The sequence below is a fragment of the Triticum aestivum genome, chromosome 3A (genome assembly GCF_018294505.1).
Source record: "Triticum aestivum cultivar Chinese Spring chromosome 3A, IWGSC CS RefSeq v2.1, whole genome shotgun sequence".
NCBI lineage: Eukaryota > Viridiplantae > Streptophyta > Magnoliopsida > Poales > Poaceae > Triticum > Triticum aestivum.
In genome coordinates, this window is record NC_057800.1 from 720,194,726 (window position 1) to 720,217,470 (window position 22,745).

Sequence of the window (22,745 nt, forward strand, 5' to 3'; positions counted from 1 at the left end):
TACTTATGTACCTAGACAATAGTGCTCTATTAATTTTTGTTGTGTGAATAATCAATCTTCGTGTTTATGAGAAATGATAATGACTCGCACCATTACCATACTTGTTGAAAGTATGCTTTGCTGCAATACAATCTTATATTTACCTCATGTTATGGTTTGATTCATGTATAGCTTCCAAGTACCAAGTTCATGGCATGTCCAAATTGAGAGGATTCACTTATATAAAAATAAGTTAATTCTCAATTGTCATTGGGGCTCATTAATTTCTAATGTGTCATAGTAATGCTTTCAAAATATGCAGAGTCCAAAAGATATACCCATTTGAAAATAGATACAGGGAAATAATCATGTTCTTTGTGAGCACGCAGGAAGTTTATTAAGATTCATATATAAAGGTTACAATAATGTACTATCTTGGTTCACTAATATAAGATGCTTTGAATATTTTAATAAAGACTACATACAGACTGAAATGAGTGAAGAAACACACTACAACACGTCTATATACATCCAATTAAGAAATAAGTTAGAAATCCCTATAATCTGGAATGGAGGGAGTATCATTCGTGGGTAGCAATAATTAAACACTCAAATAATATGTTTCAAATTCCAGAATAAAGCACTTGGTCAAACTTCATCGTACGCCCCATCCTATCCCACAACCCTTCCAGCAGAGGGCAGCGCAATATGCATATACAACACCCTTAATAACGTAATCTCAAGGGAGATCGAGTTCGTGCGGTCAAGTCCTTTTGCTTGGGCCAAGCCCAAAAACAGTGCAAAAAAATACAAATGAAATAAAAAAATTCAAAAAAATGTTCGTCACCAAAAAATTGAACCAATTTTTAAAAATGTTCTGAAAAACTGCAAAAAAAAATTCCTTTTCAAAAACAAAATGGTGTTTTTCTGAACAAGAAAAAATAAAATTGATTGAAAGACTATTCCATGCCGAACTACTCCTTCATCGGATGGAAGTACGAAGCTGAATTAGGTCTTGACGAACACCATTAGGGTGGCTTCTTGACTTTCGAATTTTATGGTCCAAAATGCCATGCTTGTAAACCTATTTCTAACGTTAGTCGACACTAGATATAAAAAGTGTTGCGTAATGCAACATGGAGGATGTTTGAATTTTTTCGCCCGTTGCAACGCACGGGTATTTGTACTAGTATTTTTTTAGAGTGACATTTGTATTAGTATTGATAACATAATGACTGAGAATCATTGTCCAGCTGCCTACTCATGCGGAAAAACCAAACATGATGGAACGGTCGGAACATGACTTGGTCATTGCCGGCGGCAAGGCAAGTTTATTATATGCGCAGCCTGCGTGCCCGGAGGGTGGATAATGACACGTCAACGCTCCGGGAGTAGACACCGAATAACATATCAGCAGCAACCGATGAAAGTCCCTGGCTGGCTAGTCTTGCCTGGAATATTCTGTCACAAAAGGCCTTGCATGCTCGATGTGCTCGTTCAACTTTGAGCTTTCACAACAAAAAAAAAAATCTTTCACAGAAGACCATGCATTCTCGACGACGGCTGAAAACGAATTGACACCGTCAACTGACCCGTTCCTCGGCCTCATCAATTCTTTCAATAATTTTGCCTTGAATCCATCAAAACAACCGGCTAGCTGCACGCTTGTACGTACTACGTACTAGTGCCGCCTGTGTATATATATACACGCATAGGCACTTGAGGCTAAGCACCAGAACCAGAAGCTAAGCTAGCGTTGCAGTAAACACCGCACCAAATCTTAGTTGATCACCGAAGCAAGCAAGAAAGCGAAGATGGTGCACGCCGCAACGGCCGAGCGCTTCAGCAGCGTGTTCGCCTCATTCGACCGCGACGCCGACGGCAGGATCTCGGCGGGGGAGCTGCGGCTGTGCATGAAGGCGGCGCTGGGTGAGGACGTGTCGGCGGAGGACGCCGAGGCACTCCTGGCGTCGGCCGACGCGGACGGCACTACGAGGAAAAGGCCTACTAGTGATGCACCTGTTTTGCCTACTAATAACACACTACAGGTGCGCAACTAGTATCACTAGTAGAAAAGGGGGTTTTGGTTCGGCCAGAAAAGAGCATTAATACCGGTTGCATTACGAACCGGGACTAATGTGAGCATTAGTCCTGGTTCAAGCGGCGAGGGCACGGTACATGCATTACTTCCGGTTCAAATGGGACATTTAGTCCCGGTTCGCCACGAACCGGTACTAATGGGGTTGAGACCCTTTAGTACCGGTTCGTGGCACGAACCGGTACTGACCCCATTAGTACCGGTTCGTGCCATGAACCGGTACTAATGGTGTAATTTTGAAATCCTACCCCCCCCCCTCCCCCGTGTATCGCCCTTTCAGTTTTGTAAAAAGCAAAAAAAATGATAAAAACTTTAAAAGTTAAAATCCTTTGATATGTAGTTATGTTACCGCATCTACTAGTTAGGAAAATTTTGAAACTTAAACTTGGACATGTTTTGCAAAAAGTGTAAGGAAAATATAAAACGGCTATAACTTTTGCATACGATGTCAGAAAAAAAAACGTATAATATATCAAAATGTTCAGCACGAAAATCCTCATTCAATTTTGACAGCCTTCGTCCTGTTTGCAAATTTTTAGAATCCTCAAATTCCAAAAGAAAAAAAAGTTATGCTCAAATTTCATTTTTTTTTTAAAAAAAATCGTTAAATCTGGTCAAACTACTTATTCAAGAAGTATTAGTTTTACTAAATAATTATTCAAGAATATTAGTGTTACTAAATAATTATTTCGGCTTTTTTGAATTTTGGTCAAATCTGGTCAAACAATGGTCAAATTACTTATTCAAGAAATATTAGTGTTACTAAATAATTATTATTTTTTAGAACAATAGTTTCAAACTCAAACTATGAAATGTGTGACTTCACGCTCAAGCTAAACTCCTGAGGGTTAATAGGATTGACATCTTACTATTGTCAGGAAAACAATAAGTGCAGACTTGGAAACGAGGGAGAATAGAACCCGGAAGTTAAGCGTGCTCAGGCTGGAGGAGTGGGAGGATGGGTGATCGTTTGGGAAGTTAGATGATTTGGAATGATGAAGGGTGATTAGAGATTAAATTGAGCAGTGATGAGGGGTGATTAGAGATTAGAGATTAAAATAATTCAGAAATTGGAAAATCCGGAAAATATTTCAAAAAAATTCAAAAAAATCTTTTAGTACCGGTTGGTGTTACCAACCGGGACTAAAGGTGGACCTCCAGGCAGCAGCTACGTGGAGGGCCTTTAGTCCCGGTTCGTATAAGAACCGGGACTAAAGGGGGGGGGACCTTTAGTAACGACCCTTTAGTTCCGGTTCCAGAACCGGGACTAAAGGGGGGGGACCTTTAGTAACGACCCTTTAGTCCCGGTTTCAGAACCGGGACTAAAGGCCCTCTAGAACCGGGACAAAACGCCATTTTTCTACTAGTGTATCACGCCATTAGTATTTTTTACTAATGACGCACCTGTAGTGCGCCATTAGTATCTGATATACTAATGGCGCACCATGCAATGCGCCATTAGTATAGCTCACGGTGCGCCATTAGTATGCCTCCCAGGGGGCCATATTTACCCATGTGCTTTGGCATACTAATGGCGCACTAGTGGATGATGCGCCATTAGAGTCCTTTTTGCAGTGCGCCATTAGTGTGCTGAGTGGTGCGCCACTAGTATGAATATTAGGGATTTTTTTTCTTTTCTGATATTTGCACAGGTTACAAAACATATTACTGCACCTAATATAGAGAGCACAACATATAAACAGCAGATTTATTGAATACAATAGAAGATTAGTCTCCGAATACAATTCATCATATTAGTCTCCGAATTTAAGATACCGAACAAAGTTAGAACATTATAAGTCTCGAAACCGCGAGTAGCGAGTTTGTCTTCACATTACAAGTCGATGTCGATCATCTAAACTACCATCACATAGAAGAGAGTTGCGGTCATCACGATGAGCGTCATCGCGATGAAACTGGTCTTCATCCGCTTTCTCCAATGCTCCCTCCTCTCTCCCGCTAGATAGCGCGTGTATCTAACTTCCGCCTCCGCCCTAGTGGTGTACCCTTTGTAACTGTTACCGCTGAAATGGTGAACCTATCTCCGACACTCCTCCCAGTCGTCGTAGACTCCGGGAACCTTACCCTTGTACACGACATACGACGGCATCTCTATGCAATAGCCAAACAAAACGTTAGTAACAATTCACAGACAATACATAAGCAATATATAAGTATGCAACAAAAGGATCGGAAGAGAAAAGCAACACATTAATAGCACGATTCATGGTCCTACTAATAGATAGTATCGATTACATATAAGTTGAACGACTGTCCAAACCAAAGAGACATACAAGTTCATTAAAGTTTAATTACAACATGAGCCAATTGATGTTTCAGAACTACACATAGGATCACTACTTTCGACTCAACTCAGGGACCGGAGCGTGGATGAAGCCGCTGTCTCTCGTGATGGTCATGAAATCACGGGCGTTGTCAGCCTGCATTTGTAGCGTTGTGTCTATCTCACTATTGGACGGTTGATATCGGAGGTAGAACTGCCCCGAGGTACGAAGGACATCTTGATGGATGATTTTCGCAAACTCCGACTGGATGCGAAAGAATTCTTGTCTGATGTCCGCGTTCTGGATTGCCGACAATCTTGCGGCCAAATCTTTGAGATTATTTGGTAGCAGAAGGTGATTATGGTCCCGTACGATCGCCCGCATGTGATGGAGGGCGTAGTAGGCATCCTTATGACCGCCAGGCGGCTGCTTGATGCAGGGGAACGTCGTAGTGTGGGCGAACACGTGCTTGCCGTACCTACGAACTGGCCTGGTGAAGGTGCCTCCAGATTTGGCATAGCCGGGGAGAACATCATCAAGAACTTTCTTGATATTTGTGTAGTCTTTCTTCGACTGACGGTCCGAGTCGAAATACGTGGCCATGGAATATTTCGGGCTTAAGAGGATGAGTGTGCAATGTGTGTCACTGCACAAAATACGGAATGTTAGAAAAAAAAGAACGATCGAAATCTAAGAAATCATATATTACGGGGCGGTGAGGGGATGACTTACTCGGGAAAGTAAGGCACGAGGAAGTTATCCTTATCTGGGTTTGCCAGAATGACGCCTTCGAGGTAAGAACTCGCGACTTGCCGGTCCCTAGCGCTGCCCAAGATCTTGGCACGTATGTAGAAGCGGTCGACTATCACGATGTCCGGGGTCTTGTCTCTAATAATCCAAATCTCCATACTCAGCGAAAATAGCCGAACGACGGTGTAGTGCAGCGGATGAAGGTTAAACATAGCGAAGATTGATACGTCTCCAATGTATCTACAATTTTTTATTGCTCCATGCTATATTATCTACTGTTTTGGACTATATTGGGCTTTATTTTCCACTTTTATATTATTTTTGGGACTAACCTATTAACCGGAGGCCCAGCCCAGAATTGTCGTTTTTTGCCTATTTCCGTGTTTCGAAGAAACCGAATATCAAACGGAGTCCAAACGGAATGAAACCTTCGGGAACATGATTTTCTCACCAAACGTGATCCAGGAGACTTGGACCCTACGCCAAGGCATTAGAGAGGCGGTCACGAGGGTGGGGGCGCCCCCCCTAGGGCGCGTGCCCCTGCCTCGTGGGCCCCTCGATGCTCCACCGACGTACTTCTTCCTCCTATATATACATACGTACCCCCAAACGAACAGAACAGGAGCCAAAAAACTAATTCCACCGCCGCAACTTTCTGTATCCACGAGATCACATCTTGGGGCATGTTCCGGAGCTCCGCCGGAGAAGGGCCGTCATCACGGAGGGCTTCTACATCATCATAGCCTCTCCGATGAAGTGTGAGTAGTTTACCTCAGACCTTCGAGTCCATAGTTAGTAGCTAGATGGCTTCTTCTCTCTTTTTGGATCTCAATACAAAGTTCTCCCCCTCTCATGTGGAGATCTATTCGATGTAATCCTCTTTTTGCGGTGTGTTTGTTGAGACAGATGAATTGTTGGTTTATGATCAAGTCTATCTATGAATAATATTGGAATCTTCTCTAAATTCTTTTATGTATGATTGGTTATGTTTGCAAGTCTCTTCGAATTATCCGTTTGGTTTGGCCAACTAGATTGGTAGTTCTTGCCATGGGAGAAGTGCTTAGCTTTGGGTTTGATCTTGCGGTGTCCTTTCCCTGTGACAGAAGGGGCAGCAAGGCACGTATTGCATCATTGCCATCGAGGATAACAAGATGGGGTTTATTTCATATTGCATGAATTTATCTCTCTACATCATGTCATCTTGCTTAAGGCGTTACTTTGTTTTTAACTTAATACTCTAGATGCATGCTGGATAGCGGACGATGAGTGGAGTAATAGTAGTAGATGCAGAATCGTTTCGGTCTACTTGTCACGGACGTGATGCCTATATACATGATCATGCCTAGATATTCTCATAACTATGCTCAATTTTGTCAATTGCTCAATAGTAATTTGTTCACCCATCGTAGAATACTTATGCTCTTGAGAGAATCCACTAGTGAAACCTATGGCCCCCAGGTCTATTCTCATCATATCAATCTCCATCACTTTAATCTTGCTTTGCTTTTTTAGTTTGCATTTACTTTTTACTTTGCATCTTTATACCAAAAATACCAAAAATATTATATCTATCAGATCTCACTCTCGTAAGTGACCGTGAAGGGATTGACAACCCCTAATCGCGTTGGTTGCGAGTAGCTATCATTTTGTGCAGGTACAAGGGACTTGAGCGTGGCCTCCTACTGGATTGATACCTTGGTTCTCAAAAACTGAGGGAAATACTTACGCTACTTTGCTGCATCATCCCTTCCTCTTCGGGGAAAACCAACACAAGCTCAAGAGGGAGCAAGAAGGATTTCTGGCGCCGTTGCCGGGGAGTCTACGCAAAAAGTCAACATACCAAGTACCCATCACAATCCCTATCTCTCGCATTACATTATTTGTCATTTGCCTCTCGTTTTCCTCTCCCCCACTTCACCCTTGCCATTTTATTCGCCCTCTCTCTCTCTCTATCCTCCCTCTCTATTTGCCTCTTTTGCCCATTTGCTCTTGTTTGCTCGTGTGTTAGATTGCTTGTTTGTCGCGATGGCTCAAGATACTACCAAATTGTGTGACTTCACCAATACCAATAATAATGATTTTGTTAGCACTCCGATTTTTCCTCTTACCGATGCTGAATCTTCTTAAATTAATACTGCTTTGTTGAATCTTGTTATGAAAGATCAATTCGCCGGCCTTCCTAGTGAAGATGCCGCTACTCATCTGAATAGCTTCGTTGATTTATGTGATATGCAAAAGAAAAAAGATGTCAATAATGATGTCATTAAATTGAAGCTATTTCCTTTTTCGCTTAGAGATCGTGCTAAAGCTTGGTTTTCGTCTTTGCCAAAAAATAGTATTGATTCTTGGAACAAGTGCAAAGATGCTTTTATCTCTAAGTATTTCCCTCCCGCTAAGATCATCTCTCTTAGAAACGATATTATGAACTTTAAGCAACTTGATCATGAACATTTTGCACAAGCTTGGGAGAGAATGAAATTAATGATACGTAATTGCCCTACTCAAGTTTTGAATTTGTGGATGATTATACAAAAAAATTATGCCGGATTGAATTTTGCTTCTAGAAATCTTTTAGATTCGGCCGCGGGAGGCACTTTTATGGAAATCACTTTAGGAGATGATACTAAACTCCTAGATAATATTATGGTTAATTATTGTATATCGTGGGGTGCACCATCTAGGGGTGCCCCATAAAAACACTGACAGCAATGGTGCACCATCCTCTGGTGCGCCATTAGTAACTTTTTTTCTGATAGCAATGGCGCACCCTCCTCTGGTGTGCCATTAGTAACTTTTTTTCATTATTTTTTGTTGCATCTAAAAATTTGTTTTTTATCAAATTTGTTATTTTCATGAGGACTAGAACAGAAGATACCATCAAATATCATCAAATTTATTTTTTTGAAAATACCATCAAATTTGTTTTTTTTTTATTTTTAATTGAAAATATCATCAAATTTGTTATTTGAAAATATCATCAAATTTGTTATTTAAGAATATCATCAATATTTTTTTTGGATTTTTAGTTGCATTCATTTGTGAATTGGTAAAACATTTATGAATATGAAAAAATATCATCAAATTTGAAGAATATTCATGACATCAAAAATTTCCCATAAAATTTAAAAATATTCATGAGTTCAAAAAATATTAACAAATTCAATATTCATGAGGACTAGAATAGAAGAAATATCATTTCAAAATGTCGAAATACAATCAAGAAATGAAGACTACGATTTAAATACAATCGATCTTAGCTAGCTATCTTTTCACAATCTTCTTGCCCTTCTTTTTCGCAAGTGGAGTTCTTCTGTTGAACGGACGTCCTTTAGGTAGGGTGGTCCTGCTTCTTCTTGTGGTGTATGGCACTTCATCGTCGTCGTCATGTTCCATCTTCGGGTCGCCGTACTTGTCGAAGTCTTGCTCATTGGAGACTCCATCCATTCCGATGATCTTCCTTTTGCCTCTCCTCACAACAACACGACTGGGCTTTGACGGGTCGGTAATGAAGACGAATTGGTCCACTTGGGAAGCCAGTACCCATGGCTCATTTTTCGCGGTGACGTTTGCGCCCGCGGTTTTGGATTTGGCTTCGGGTATAACCATGGTGGTGAAATACCGGTCTTCTTTTATGACGCTCTTGGCCCATCTGACACGGAACATCAGGACCTTCTCTCCAGCGTAGCTCAGCTCCCAGATCTCCTCGATCCTTCCGTAGTATTTGTCCTTGTCGTTACCGGTGTAGGATTTCATCGTTACCCCGGAGATCTGATAACCATCGCTCTTCATGTCCTTTTCCTCGGTGTAGAATGTGTAGCCGTTGATATCGTACGCCACATAGGTCATCAGGTTGTGCTCGGCGCCCTGTGACAAGGCTAATATGAGTTTTTCTTCCGCGGAAGAATCCTCATGTAAAGGGTACGACAGAAGCTTCTTCTTGAACCAACGCGTGAAACATGAGTTGCGCTCTTTGATTATATCTCCGTCCGTCCTCTGTTGGCCTCGGTCATTGTACGTCTTCTCAATAAAGGTTTTGTGCTCTACCACCCAAGGATCGACCACGTATATGTGTTGTAGCGTGACTAGGTTTGCTCTTTCAAAGTCGGCGAGTCGACCCTCCAAGTCGACATGCATTTCGCGGCGACCCTCGTGGTGACCCCATCCAGCGAGCCTGCCGAGGTGCCTGTTGACGGGCAGACCAATGGGGTTCTCGATGCCTAGATAATTCGTGCAGTAGGAGATGCACTCTTCGGTCAAAAAGCCCCTAGCTATGCTTCCCTCTAGACGTGACATGTTGCGAACGTATCTTTTGATGACACCATTCATCCTTTCGAACGGCATCATGCTGTGCAGGAACGTCGGCCCGAGTTGGATGATCCTCCATGATATGGATCAGCAGATGCACCATAACGTCGAAGAATGCGGGCGGGAAGTACATCTCAAGCTCGCATAGTATCACCATGATCTCTTCCTGTAGCCTTCCGAGTTACCTCACGCCAACCGACTTCCAAGAGATGACGTCAAAAAAGTTGCATAGGCCAAATAGCGTTTCACGGACGTGCACGTCCATGATCCCACGGATTGCAACTGGAAGTACTGCATCATCAGCACGTGACAGTCGTGCACTAGTGCAGAACCGGGCAATAGCACCGGTTCGTAAGGCCCTTTAGTGTCGGTTCCATAACCGGCACTAAAGTGTGGTCACTAAAGGCCCCCACCTTTAGTACCGGTTCAGCACAAACCGGTGCTAAAGGGCAACCACGTGGCACGAGACAGCTCCGGGGGCCGGGAGCCCTTTAGTACCGGTTGGTAACACCAACCGGTACTAAAATGTTTGGGGGGTTTTTGGTTTTATGATTTCTTTTTCATTTAATTTTGTGTTTTCCATTTTAATTCTTTTTCATTTGCTGGTATTTTATGATACTACACATTATACACATCATACATATATATATATATATATAATTTCTAGTAGAACCAATCATATATATATCATCAATGTCTCACAAACCACCATATTAATTCACACATACACACATGTATAGTTATATACAATTTCTCCTACATATGCATGTTGCCTTCGGAGCCAGTGGCATTAGCCTAATTGGTGCCTTCGGAGCACGATGACAATTGGAAGTGGTTCATGATCTAGTCGATGGGGGCGGTAGCGGGTAATAGTATTCTCCCTTCGGATTTATGACCTCGTCGAGCAAAAATCCTGCTATTTCCTCTTGAATTGCTTCTACGCGCTCCGTTTCTAGGAGCTTGTCCCGCACCTCTTTGAACTGTTAAGAAGGAGATCAATATGCATGTGTATTAGTTGTGTGAATAGATATCAATAATGGTGTAAAAATTGTGAATAGTGTTCTGACAAGCGTACCCATTCCTATCTTTGAGATCTGCTTCTTTCGGACGCCATCATGCGAATGTTCTCGCAAACGTAGAATGCACACAGATCAGTCCCCTGCGCCTGCTTCAGGGCCTTTATTATGAGAATGGAATTTAATTTGATCAGATAATAATTAATCAAGCATGATAATTAAAGAGATGGCAGCTAGCTAGCTAGCTAGTACTACTTAATTACTTACCTTGGGTCGAAACCATTTCAGCTGTCGTTTCCATTCGCCTTCCTTGACGCTGATGAACCTTGCCCAAGCCCTGCCCGCCGACAAAGAAAATGAATAAAGGGGTTATTAAATAGTTCATATCATGAAATGACGAACTAAATAGGCCGAGATATATAGTTAATAATGATTGAAATTACCTGTTGACTATCCCAAACAAGATGTTATAGTCACTATTTGCTTTGAGTAGTGAGTCTAGTATTTGAACTGTTCCAGCGTCAACTTTAATGATACACAAGATCTAGTGAATCTGCATGCACACACGTTTGCATGTCTTAATTAAGCGGGCATATGTAAGCAAAAACATGTAGCTAGCTAGTAGGCAAAAACAGAGAATTTGTAGTACAAGAAAGTGTGATTCACTGGAAGTTGTAAGGAAGTAGTATATCTTCATTGTATTTGAGGCACTTCAAGAACTCTAGCATGCTGTCCTCTACCTGCTTTTCATGATGCTTGTTTATTTTCCATGTGTATTCATTAATGGTGTTTGGGTCAATGAACCCAATGTCATAGCGTCCACTTTTCTCATTTCATACATCTTCATCCTGCATTATACCACAGAAAAGAATATAGTGAGGATAATTACAGGTAATGATTGATCAAAAGGATCACTACAGCTAGCTTGAGACTTAAATTACAGAAAGAAATCACTTACAAACAATAGAACTGATGATAGATTTGTCGAATGCGTCTTGATTGTATAACTGAAATAGTTCAGAATACTCAACGGTCACAGGTTTCTCATGGTAGTAATGATCCTTCTTGACTTCCACCATGAGGGACTCTCGATCGGATCTCTTGGTAATGTCCATGTACCATTGATGCAATTCATACATTCTTGTTGGGAGCTTCTTGACCTCTTCTGGCTTGACCAAAGGTTGGCCCCGGGCATATTTCCGTTTTATTTCCTCCTCTAAAAGCACAGGCATGTCCTCGATCTCGAGGAGTTGTCCAACAGTGATGTTGAGAGTTTTAGCCTGCATTATATGCTCCTGGGTTATTACCACATCGCCCACCTCGGGAACGTAAATTGTTTGCCCACAATAATATTGGGCGCGCGCACTGTCACGTGTTGTTGGCGGCACAACAAGCGGGGGGATCGATTGTGCCGCCTGTTCTCCCAGTTGGGCAACGGTTTTCCCGCATTTTTTGACAGTTGCTTGTTGTTTGCTCGAGCTCGAGCTCGCCTCCTTCTGTAGACGTTGTCGATGTAACTTCCTGATGTGGCGCTCATAGTCTGTGTCAACAGGCTTAGGAGCTGGTGGTTGAGCCATACGAATGAAGTGGTCAACTACTTCCACAGGCACTTTCTCCCTTGGCGGCGGTGGCGGCTTCGGTCCAAAATGGGCGTCGACTTCTGCCCGCACTATGACATTGGTTTGCTCCTCGGTCCTATCGTAAGCCCTCTCAGGAAGAGGAGTAGTGAGGTTTGGACCATATTTATATCGCTTGCCTCCGCCTGTACTTCCTGTACTATGACCTCGACTCGTACCACTACGCACCATAGCTGCGGGGTGTCTCTTCTGCGATTGCTGAGGCGGCGGAGACGGCTGACGGGGCTGAGTTGGACGAGGAGGAGTGGCCTGAAGCTGTGCCGGACTTGGAGAAGGAGTGGCCTGAGGTTGTGCCGGACTTGGAGGAGGAGTGGATGTCTGACGCTGTGTCGGACTTGGAGGAGGAGTGGCCTGACACTTTGTCAGACTTGGAGGAGGAGGACTGGCCTCACGCGTTGGTGGACTTGGAGGAGCGGGAGTCTGCTGACTCGGTGGCGGACTTCGACGAGGAGTCGGGTGACGCGGTGTCGGTGGCCTTCAAAAGATGATGCAATCCTTTCTTCATAGGATGATATGATGTTTGGCATCTCCGAGTGTGTGCTCCTCGTCACCTCCAGGAATGTCAAGCTCTAGCCCCAAATATTGGTCCACCACCTCATCAACCACGACACGAGCATAGCCTGCTGGAATCGGGTTGCAATGGAAGGTTGCATCGGGGGAATTTGTATAAGCAACACCGTCCGCCACCTTCAAGGATATGTTCTTAATTTTGAAGTGTAGCTCGCAGTTAGTGTTCTCCGCGATGTCATCCACGGGGTATCTATCCAGCATTGCGTCAAATGGGGCGGAACCCACGCAGCTTCTCGGCATGGATGGGGCGGTGGTATCCAATGCTGGATCATCCGCTAGCTGCTGCAGCTGCTGAGACCCCCTTTGCTGGCTAAGTGAGTCGATCTGCTCCTGCTGCCGCTGGAATTTGACTACCAAGTCCGCGTGCGCTAATTCTAGGCCTTGAAGGCATTCATAGTCCAGCTTCCTCTTCTCCTCCTCCATCTTCCTCTGCTTCTCCTCCGCAATCTTCTTTCTCGCACGGGTTCTGTAGTCGGCGTTCCAGTCTGAAAACCCCTCATACCACGGAATAGCGCCCTTGGCTCGTGTTCTTCCCGGGTGTTCAGGATTTCCCAGGGCACGCGTAACCTCGTCGTTCTCTCTGTTGGGCTGGAACACCCCTGTTCGAGCCTCTTCTATTGCAACAAGTATATTACCGTCGGCTCCGTTCAGACATGCCTTTGTCGAAACTTTGCCTGTCTTCGGGTCCAACTCCCCCCCATGCGCATAGAACCAAGTCCTGCACCTAGGGGGCCAGCTCTTAGTAACCGGAGTGACACCTGCATCCTCCATCTCTTTCTCAGACTTATCCCACTTAGGCATTGCCATCGCGTAGCCACCTGGCCCCAGCTTATGGAACTTATCCTTTTTTCGGCATTCTTCTTATTTATTCTCGACCGTTCCTTAGCTAATTCTGAATCCTTGAATTTCACGAAATCGTCCCAATGAGCACTTTGATTCTCTAGTGTTCCCTCGAATAGTGGAGTCTTCCTTCCTCCCTTGACGTACTTGTCCCATTCACGATTCTTGTGGTTCTTGAATGCAACCGCCATCTTCCTAAGAGAAGCGTCCTTGACTTTCTGCACATCTGCTTCTGTGAAATGATCTGGTAGGGTGAAATGTTCCATGAGAGTATCCCAAAGCAGACTTTTTTGTCTGTCGTCGATAAAAGTAAGATATGGACGTGGCTTTGCTGGCTCTCTCCATTCTTGAAGGAAGATCGGGAGTTGGTCCTTCACAAGAACTCCGCACTAACGAACGAACTTGTCCGCAATCTTCTTAGGCGCTAATGGTTCGCCATTAGGTTTGATTGCCTCGATATTATACTTTACGCCCTCCTTCAACTTTTTGTTCGGGCCTCGTTTCGTCCTGTTGCCTGAAGATTTGCTCGATCTGGATGGCTGAAAGAAGAAAGATCGATTCGTTAATATATCTTCAACTCATTTAAAACATGTGATGATCACCAGATGCCTGCTTATATAAATATATATACCTCTCCGGTGTTGTCATCATCGTAGTTCATGACTTCATCAATTCGGTCGTCGCAATCGAATATCATATCACCCTCTCCAGTGTTGTTTAGAAATTCGGAGCCGTCATAATCTTCTTCATTCTAATCATCATCTGGCCCGCGTATTATATCGAACATGGTCTGTTCTCCCTCTCTGTCGGTATTGTCCGTCATAGCTTTTATTTAACTATGTCAAAGAAATATAAAACAATTTAGTATTCAAATTACATTGTCTCGAATAATAGATATAATCTCGAATACATCGTCTCGAATAATAGATATAATCTCGAATACATTGTCTCGAATAATAGATATAATCTCGAATACATTGTCTCGAATAATAGATATAATCTCGAATACATCGTCTCGAATAATATATAATCTTGAATACATCGTATTGAATATTATATATCGAGTACATCACTGGCTAGGTAGCTAATAAAGATCGAATACTACAGAAGAATCTAGGACACTCCCGGTTCCTGCGGCGCGGGCGGTGGACACCCAAAGAGAAGGAACCCTCACAGGATCATAGCTGAAGTGAGATCCCTGAAGAAATTGCCAGGTATTGGAGAACCTGCCGCCCTCTAACGCAACCATGTAGCGATGGACGTGCTCGTCCTCCTCCCTGACACGGCGACGTACCACCTCCGGCGGGGCCGGCTCCCTCCGCACCGAAACTGGCCCACGCGAACGCCACCAAATGAGATCAGGGTCGACGACGGGACCCGGGGCCGGGTTCCTCATCAAGCGGCGCGCCCCTCCAGGCAGCACCTCCCACTGCCAGCCCGGCAGAGCCCAGTCCCGGACATGGGTCAGTCGGACGTCGTCGCGGACGGGTCAACGGCGAGGATGCGGGCCGGGCATCGTCGAGAACAAATACTAGCTATATGCCCGCAAAAAGTAACATTTTTTAATGATTGGATTTTGAGAACTAAAATTTCTAACATTTCTATATAACTAACATTTCTATAACATTTCTAATATTTCTAGAACTAAAAAGAAAGAAAAATTTCTAACTTTTTTATAACTATTTCTATAACTAAAAAACAGAAAAATTTCTAACAATTCTAACATTTCTAACTATTCTAACAATTCTAACATTTCTAACTATTTCTAAAAAACAGAAAAATTTCTAACAATTTCTAAAAAAACAGAAAAATTTCTAACTATTTGTATAACTAAAAAACAAAAAATGTATGTGTGTGTGTGCGCGCGCTCACCAGCGAGACGAGAGGCGACGGGGGGCGCGCGGCGACGGGGACGGCGACGGGCGCGGCGACGACGGGGATGACGACGACGGGGACAGGGACGGGGCGGCGATGACGGGGACGGGGACGTACGGGCCGGGGCGGCGACGACGACGGGGACGTACGGGGCGGCGACGACGGGGACGGGGACGACGCGGGACGGGCCGGGACGGGGCGGCGGTGACGACGGGGACGACGCGGGACGGGCCAGGACGGGGCGGCGGTGACGACGGGGATGGGGACGACGGGGCGGCGACGACGGGGACGGGGCGGCGACGGGGGCGGCGACGAGGGATGGAGACGTACGGGGGCGGCAGGCGACGGTGCAGAGGAGAAGAAGCAGATGAGAAACTGAAATTTTCGTAAGTGTTGTTTATATAGGAGGGGCCTTTAGTACCGGTTGGAGCCACCAACCGGTACTAAAGGCTTGTTTTGGCCAGGCCAAGCGGTGAGAAGCGACCCCCTTTAGTATCGGGTGGTGGCTCCAACCGGTACTAAAGGCCCCCTTTAGTACCAGTTGGTGCCACGACCCGGTACTAAAGGGGGTGCGCTGACGCAGGTGCGGTGCGGCAAGTTTAGTCCCACCTCGCTAGCCGAGGGTCGACCGCACTGGTTTATAAACTCCCGTGCGGTAGCTCTCTCGAGCTCCTCTCCAAAGCAGGCCTACTAGGCCTACATGTTCTGTGCTGCCTTGTGGGCCTACTGGGCCTTTGCGGGCCTGCATCCTGGCCCAACAACAGATTGGGTTTCTAGTCGTATGCAGGCCGCTCTGGCCTAGTAGGCGGGTTTTTTTATTTCTTTGCTTTATTTATTTTTGAGTTGTTTTTTTGTGTATTTAGAGTTTCTTTGTGAATATTTTTGCTTTAGGTACAAAGATTTACAAACTTTGTGTTAGTGCCCGTAGTTTTCAAATTTGAATAGTTTAAATTTTGAATTATTTGAAATTAGTGTGAATCACTAGTTTGTGAATAACTTAACTTTAAAAATCAATAAAGGCATGAAAGAATTTGTTTGCACATAAAATTTCTTCGCGTTTCAAATGCCAAAACACATAATTAACTACCCTAACTATTACAGAGATTCCCTTCTGGGTGTGAAACACAGAAGAAAGTGATGATAGTGAAGCCGATCACATCCCATATCTTTGGGTGTGAAACTTTTTCTTCGCGTGTGTCCCTTTGCGCCGTAACCATGAAAAATCTTCATCATTTAACGGGATGCTTGGGTCAATATTCAATGTGAATGGAGCAATTTCATCAAACTTTTCATAATCTTCTGACTTGTCTGTCTTGTCATCCACTCCCACGATGTTTTCTCTTCCCAGAAAGAACTATGTGCCGCTTTGGCTCATCGTACGATGCATTCGCTTCCTTATCTTTTCTTTTTCTTGGCTTGGTAGACATGTCCTTCACATAGAAAATATGTGCCACATCATTGGATAGGACGAATGGTTCGTCTGCATACGCAAGATTGTTGAGATCCACTGTTGTCATTCTGTACTGCGGTTCTTCCGTTACCCCGCCTCGTGTCATATTGACCCATTTGCACCGAAACAAAGGGACCTTCAAACCACCTCGATAGTCAAGTTCCCATATGTCCTGTATATAACCATAATATGTTTCCTTTTCCGTCTTGGTTTCTGCATCAAAGCGAACACCACTGTTTTGGTTGGTGCTCTTCTTATCTTGGGCGATCGTGTAAAATGTATTATCATTTATCTCGTACCCTTTGGAAGTCATTATATTCGAAGATGGTAACTGGGACAGCAAGTACAGGTCATCTTCAATAGAGGTATCATGCATGGTACATGTCTGTAACCAGCTGGCGAAACTCCTGGTTTGTTCACGTGTAATCCAGTCATCAGACCGCTTCGGGTGTTTGGAGCGTAGAAAATTCTTGTGTTCATCCATATACGGAGCCACCAAGGCGGAATTCTATAGAACTGTGTAGTGTGCTTCAGTGAGAGAATGTCCGTCCATACATATTATTTGTTCCCCTTCTAGCGTGCCTTTTCCATCCAGTCTGCCCTTATGCCGCGATTTAGGAACACCAATCGGCTTAAGGTCAGGAATAAAGTCAATACAAAACTCAATGACCTCCTCATTTTGACGGCCCTTGAAGATGCTTCCTTCTGGCCTAGCATGGTTATGAACATATTTCTTTAAGACTCCCATGAACCTCTCAAAGAGGAACATATTGTGTAGAAATACAGGACCCAAAACGTTAATCTCTTCGCATAGGTGAACTAGGACGTGCGTCATGATGTTGAAGAAGGATGGTGGGAACACCAACTCGAAACTGACAAGACATTGCACCAAATCATTCTCTAACCTTGGTATGATTTCTGGATCGATTACCTTCTGAGAGATTGCATTGAGAAATGCACATAGCTTCACAATGGCTAATCGAACGTTTTCCGGTAGAAGCCCCCTCAATGCAACCGGAAGCAGTTGCGTCATAATCACGTGGCAGTCATGAGAATTTAGGTTCTGAAACTTTTTCTCTGCCATGTTTATTATTCCCTTTATATTCGACGAGAAGCCAGACGGTACCTTAATACTGAGCAGGCATTCAAAGAAGATTTCCTTCTCTTCTTTGGTAAGAGCATAGCTTGCATGACCCTGATGTATGTCGTCTTTTCTGTGCATACATTGCTGGTCCTCTCGTGCCTCAGGTGTATATTTTGTCTTCCCATACACGCCCAAGAAGCCAAGCAGGGTCACACAAAGATTCTTCGTCACGTGCACCACATCGATTGCGGAGCGGACCTCTAGGTCTTTCCAATAGGGCAGGTCCCAAAATATAGATTTCTTCTTCCACATGGGTGCGCGTCCGTCAGCATCATTCGGAACAGGTTGTCCACCAGGACCCTTTCCAAAGACCACCTTCAAATGCTTGACCATATCATGTACATCAGCACCAGTACGGTGGCGAGGCTTCGTCCGGTGATCCGCCTCACCTTTGAAATGCTTGCCTTTCTTTCTTACAGGATGCCTGCTCGGAAGAAATCGACGATGTCCCAGGTACACATTCTTCGGTATTGTCCAAACAGTGCGTGCATGCGCGGTATCCCTTGTTTGTCTGTCCTGAAAGGTTACTGAGAGCAGGCCAATCATTGATGGTCACGAACAGCAACGCCTTTAGGTCAAATTCTTCCCCCATGTGCTCATCCCACGCACGTACACCTGTTCCATTCCACAGTTGTAAGAGTTCTTCAACTAATGGCCTTAGGTACACATCAATGTCGTTGTCGGGTTGCTTAGGGCCTTGGATGAGCACTGGCATCATAATGAACTTCCGCTTCATGCACAACCAAGGAGGAAGGTTATACAAATATAGAGTCACAGGCAAGGTGCTATGGTTGCTGCTCTGCTCCCCAAAAGGATTAATGCCATCTGCGCTTAGACCAAACCATACGCTCCTTGCGTCATCTGCAAACTCCTTCCCGTACTTTCTTTCGATTTTTCTCCACTGTGACCCGTCAGCGGGTACTCTCAACTTTCCGTCTTTCTTACGGTCTTCTCTGTGCCATCGCATCGCCTTGGCATGCTCTTTGTTTTGGAACAAACGTTTCAACCGTGGTATTATAGGAGCATACCACATCACCTTGGTAGGAATCTTCTTCTTGGGACGCTCACCCTCGACATCACCAGGGTCATCGCGGCTGATCTTATAGCGCAATGCACCACATACCGTGCAAGCGTTCAAATCCTTGTACTCACCGTGGTAGAGGATGCAATCATTAGGGCATGCATGTATCTTCTGCACCTCTAACCCTAGAGGGCAGACAGCCTTCTTTGCTTCGTACGTACTCTTGGGCAATTCGTTGTCCTTTGGAAGCATATCCTTTATCATTACCAGCAACTTTCCAAATCCCTTGTCAGATACACCATTCTCTGCCTTCCATTGCAGCAATTCCAGTGTGGTGCCCAGTTTTTTCTTGTCACCTACGCAATTCGGGTACAACAATTTTTTGTGATCCTCTAACATGCGCGGCAACTTCTTCTTCTCCAAATCACTTGCGCAGTTTTTCTTTGCATCGGCAATGGCCCGACCTAGATCATCAACGGGCTCATATGATGCCTCTTCTTCGGCTTCTTCTTGCATTGCCGGCTCAGCTTCTTCCCGCATTATCGGCTCAGCTTCTTCCCCCATTGTTGTATCATCGTATTCAGGGAACCCATGGCCAGGATAGCTGTCGTCGTCCTCTTCTTCTTTATTGTCTTCCATCATAACCTCTCTTTCTCCGTACTTGGTCCAAACATTATAGTGAGGCATGAAACCGGACTTAAACAGGTGGACGTGAATGGTTCTTAACGTAGAGTAATTGTGACCATTCTTACAGCGAGCACATGGACAAGGCATAAAACCATCCGCCCGCTTATTTGCCTCAGCCGCAAGCAGAAAAGTATGCACGCGCTCAACGAACTGGGGAGAGCATCGGTCATTGTACATCCATTGCCGGCTCATCGTCATTACACAACACCGAATAGACCAAATTAATACAAGTTCATACATAAAGTTCATACAACACTTAAATGCAACAAACAAATAACTCTCTAGCTAAAGCATTTAAATGCAACAACAAATACGATCAAGATCGCAACGGTAACAATGGATCCAACAGCACAATGATACCAAGCCTCACTATCGGTGGCATATTTTCTAATCTTTCTAATATTCAAGCGCATTTTCTCCATCTTGATCTTGTGATCATCGACGACATCGGCAACATGCAACTCCAATTCCATGTTCTCCCCCTCAATTCTTTTCAATTTTTCTTTCAAGTACTCGTTTTCTCTTTCAACTAAATTTAACCTCTCGACAATAGGGTGGGTTGGAATTTTCGGTTCACATACCTCCTAGAAAAAATTTCTATGTCAACTTGATGGGCATAATTTGTCATAAACACGAAATGCAACTAGTTTTAAAAGAGAATATATATACCACATCCGAATCATAACAAGGACGAGGGCCGACGGGGACGGATATCAAAACCATGGCACTATATGTATAACAAACAACATACGGGTAAGATAATTATACGAGTAAGTATATATCCAAATCACACAAACATCAATTTTTATATAAAATTTCATGAACAAGAAGCTCACCACAAGGTGGTGCCGGCGACGGGACGGTGCGAGCGATCGACGGTGGTTACGACGGAGATTTAGAAGGCACTAAGTAAACCACACCTACATATGCAAACTAAGTGTTATTTTTGACCTCAAATTGCATATAAATCAAATACTAGCACATATATATATATATATATATATATATATATATATATATATATATATATATATATATATATATATCCTCCCAAATTACTAAACTCACAAATTAATCACTATATAAAGCATTGCAAGAGCTAATCTAGCAATGAGAGATGAAAGGACAAAGTTGCTAACCTTTGTGATCATTTGAATGGATGAGGGCCTTCAAATCTTGACAAATTTTGGGCAAAATGTGTGATGAGCTCGAGAGGAAGAGGGGAAGAACAGAGAGGAGAAGGGAAAGGGGAAGAACAGAGCGAGCTCGCGTGGACGAAGGGTTTATGTAGGATGACCTTTAGTACCGGTTCGTGCCAAGAACCGGTACTAAAGGGGCTGGAGGGGCCCCAGTCTGACAACATCCTGCCACCACTCTCATTAGTACCGGTTCGTGGCACGAACCGGTGCTAAAGGTTCGCCACGAACCGGTACTAATGAAAGCGGCCCGGCTAGCCGTTGGAATCGGCACTAATGTATACATTAGTGCCGGCTCAAATACAAACCGGCACTAATGTGCTTCACGTTTGACCTTTTTTCTACTAGTGGTGAGACTTCATCCCGCTGAACTTCTGCTTCGCTGGGTCTAGGTATCTGCTTATCTTTCCCGCGTAACCGTAAGGAAGGTTTACTCCTATGAGGCAGGTGAAAAACTGCTCGATCTTCTCCTGACGGGAGGGTAGTCATTTCCGGTCTTCTTGGCATTTTTGCCTTTGCGATGACTTTCTGTGTCCTGCTTCGCCTCATCATCAACATCATCATCATCATCATTAGCGTGAAACTCCTCATCATCATCATCCTGGTTACTAATGGCGCACCAGCTTGTGGTGCGCCATTAGTAGTTTTGCAAAAAAAATGATAGTAGTGACGCACGTGGTGAGTGGTGCGCCATTACTAGTTAAACTAGTAATGGTGCACTATTCCCTGGTGCGCCGTTAGTATTTTTAGAAAAACAAAAAAATTGTTAGTAGTGGCGCACCATTGGTGTGGTGCGTCATTAGTGTGATAGACACTAATGACGCACCAGCACATGGTGCGCCGCTGCTATATAGTAGTGGCGCACCACATGTCTGATACGTCATTAGTGTCCATACTATCTATAGACCGGCTGCTGGATGAGCAGGAGTTCCTCCGGCTGGTGGCACGGCCGGAGACGGAGGAGGAGGAGGAGGAAGAGCGGTGCCGGGGGCTAAGAGGCGTTCATGATGTACGAGGTGAAGGGCGAAGGGTGCATCACGCCGGCGAGCCTGATGCGGATGCTCGCCACGCTGGGGTCCGAGCATGGCATCGAGGAGTGCCGCGCCATGATCCGCAGGTTTGATCTCAATGGAGATGGAGTGGTTTGTTTCGACGAGTTCAAGATCACGATGGATGCGTAACAGCTTTTTGTCTATCGGCCAGTCTACTGAATACTGATCTGAGTAGTTAACATGCCATAGAAACAAGATTAATTTGGTTTCGGTGCAACCAAACATATTTCACTAATTCACCATGTAAATTTGTTTACCTGCAATGTGTATTGTTTTTCAAAGAGATTAGAAATAGCAGAATCAACAAAGCGTTGTAGTAATTCAAAGCATCTCCAGGGATAGGAACGTTTTATCTACTAGCAAAAGATCCGTGCGTTGCAACGGAAGAAACACAACTCCTACCATGCAAATCTAGGGTGAAATTTAAATTTGGTCCAGCTCCAGCTTGTGCACCACAGGTGTGGCTGGCAAGCTCACACCATCCCTACTCTTGCCTGACATTGCCTTGCCCATTAGTGTTGGTCCTCACCTCACGACTAACCTCCCTGGAGGGGGCGTGTCGTGTGCTAGCCAACCTCCTCAAAATATTCGCCATGCGAGGTAACTTGGTTCAAATCCTGGAAATAGCATCAAGTGTTAGCATAATAACAAAACAAATCTACAACGTCATTTGTAAAACCAACAAAAAGGGGAAAAGTGAACTACGATACTTTTATTGAGGAGGCACATCCATAAATCCATAATCCTTTGTTCATTGTCCCCCGACAACTCTAATATAGACAGTATGTTCCAGTTTTTGCCTATAAGATGTACTGTTAGACACAGTAGATAAATGCAGAT

At 44.3% G+C, this 22,745-nt stretch overlaps 1 pseudogene; it reads left to right on the forward strand.

Annotated features, from left to right (window-relative positions):
• The first annotated feature begins 1,793 nt into the window (after positions 1–1,793).
• LOC123059425 (putative calcium-binding protein CML19) lies at positions 1,794–22,034 on the forward strand (annotated as a pseudogene).
• Positions 22,035–22,745: the final 711 nt, after the last annotated feature.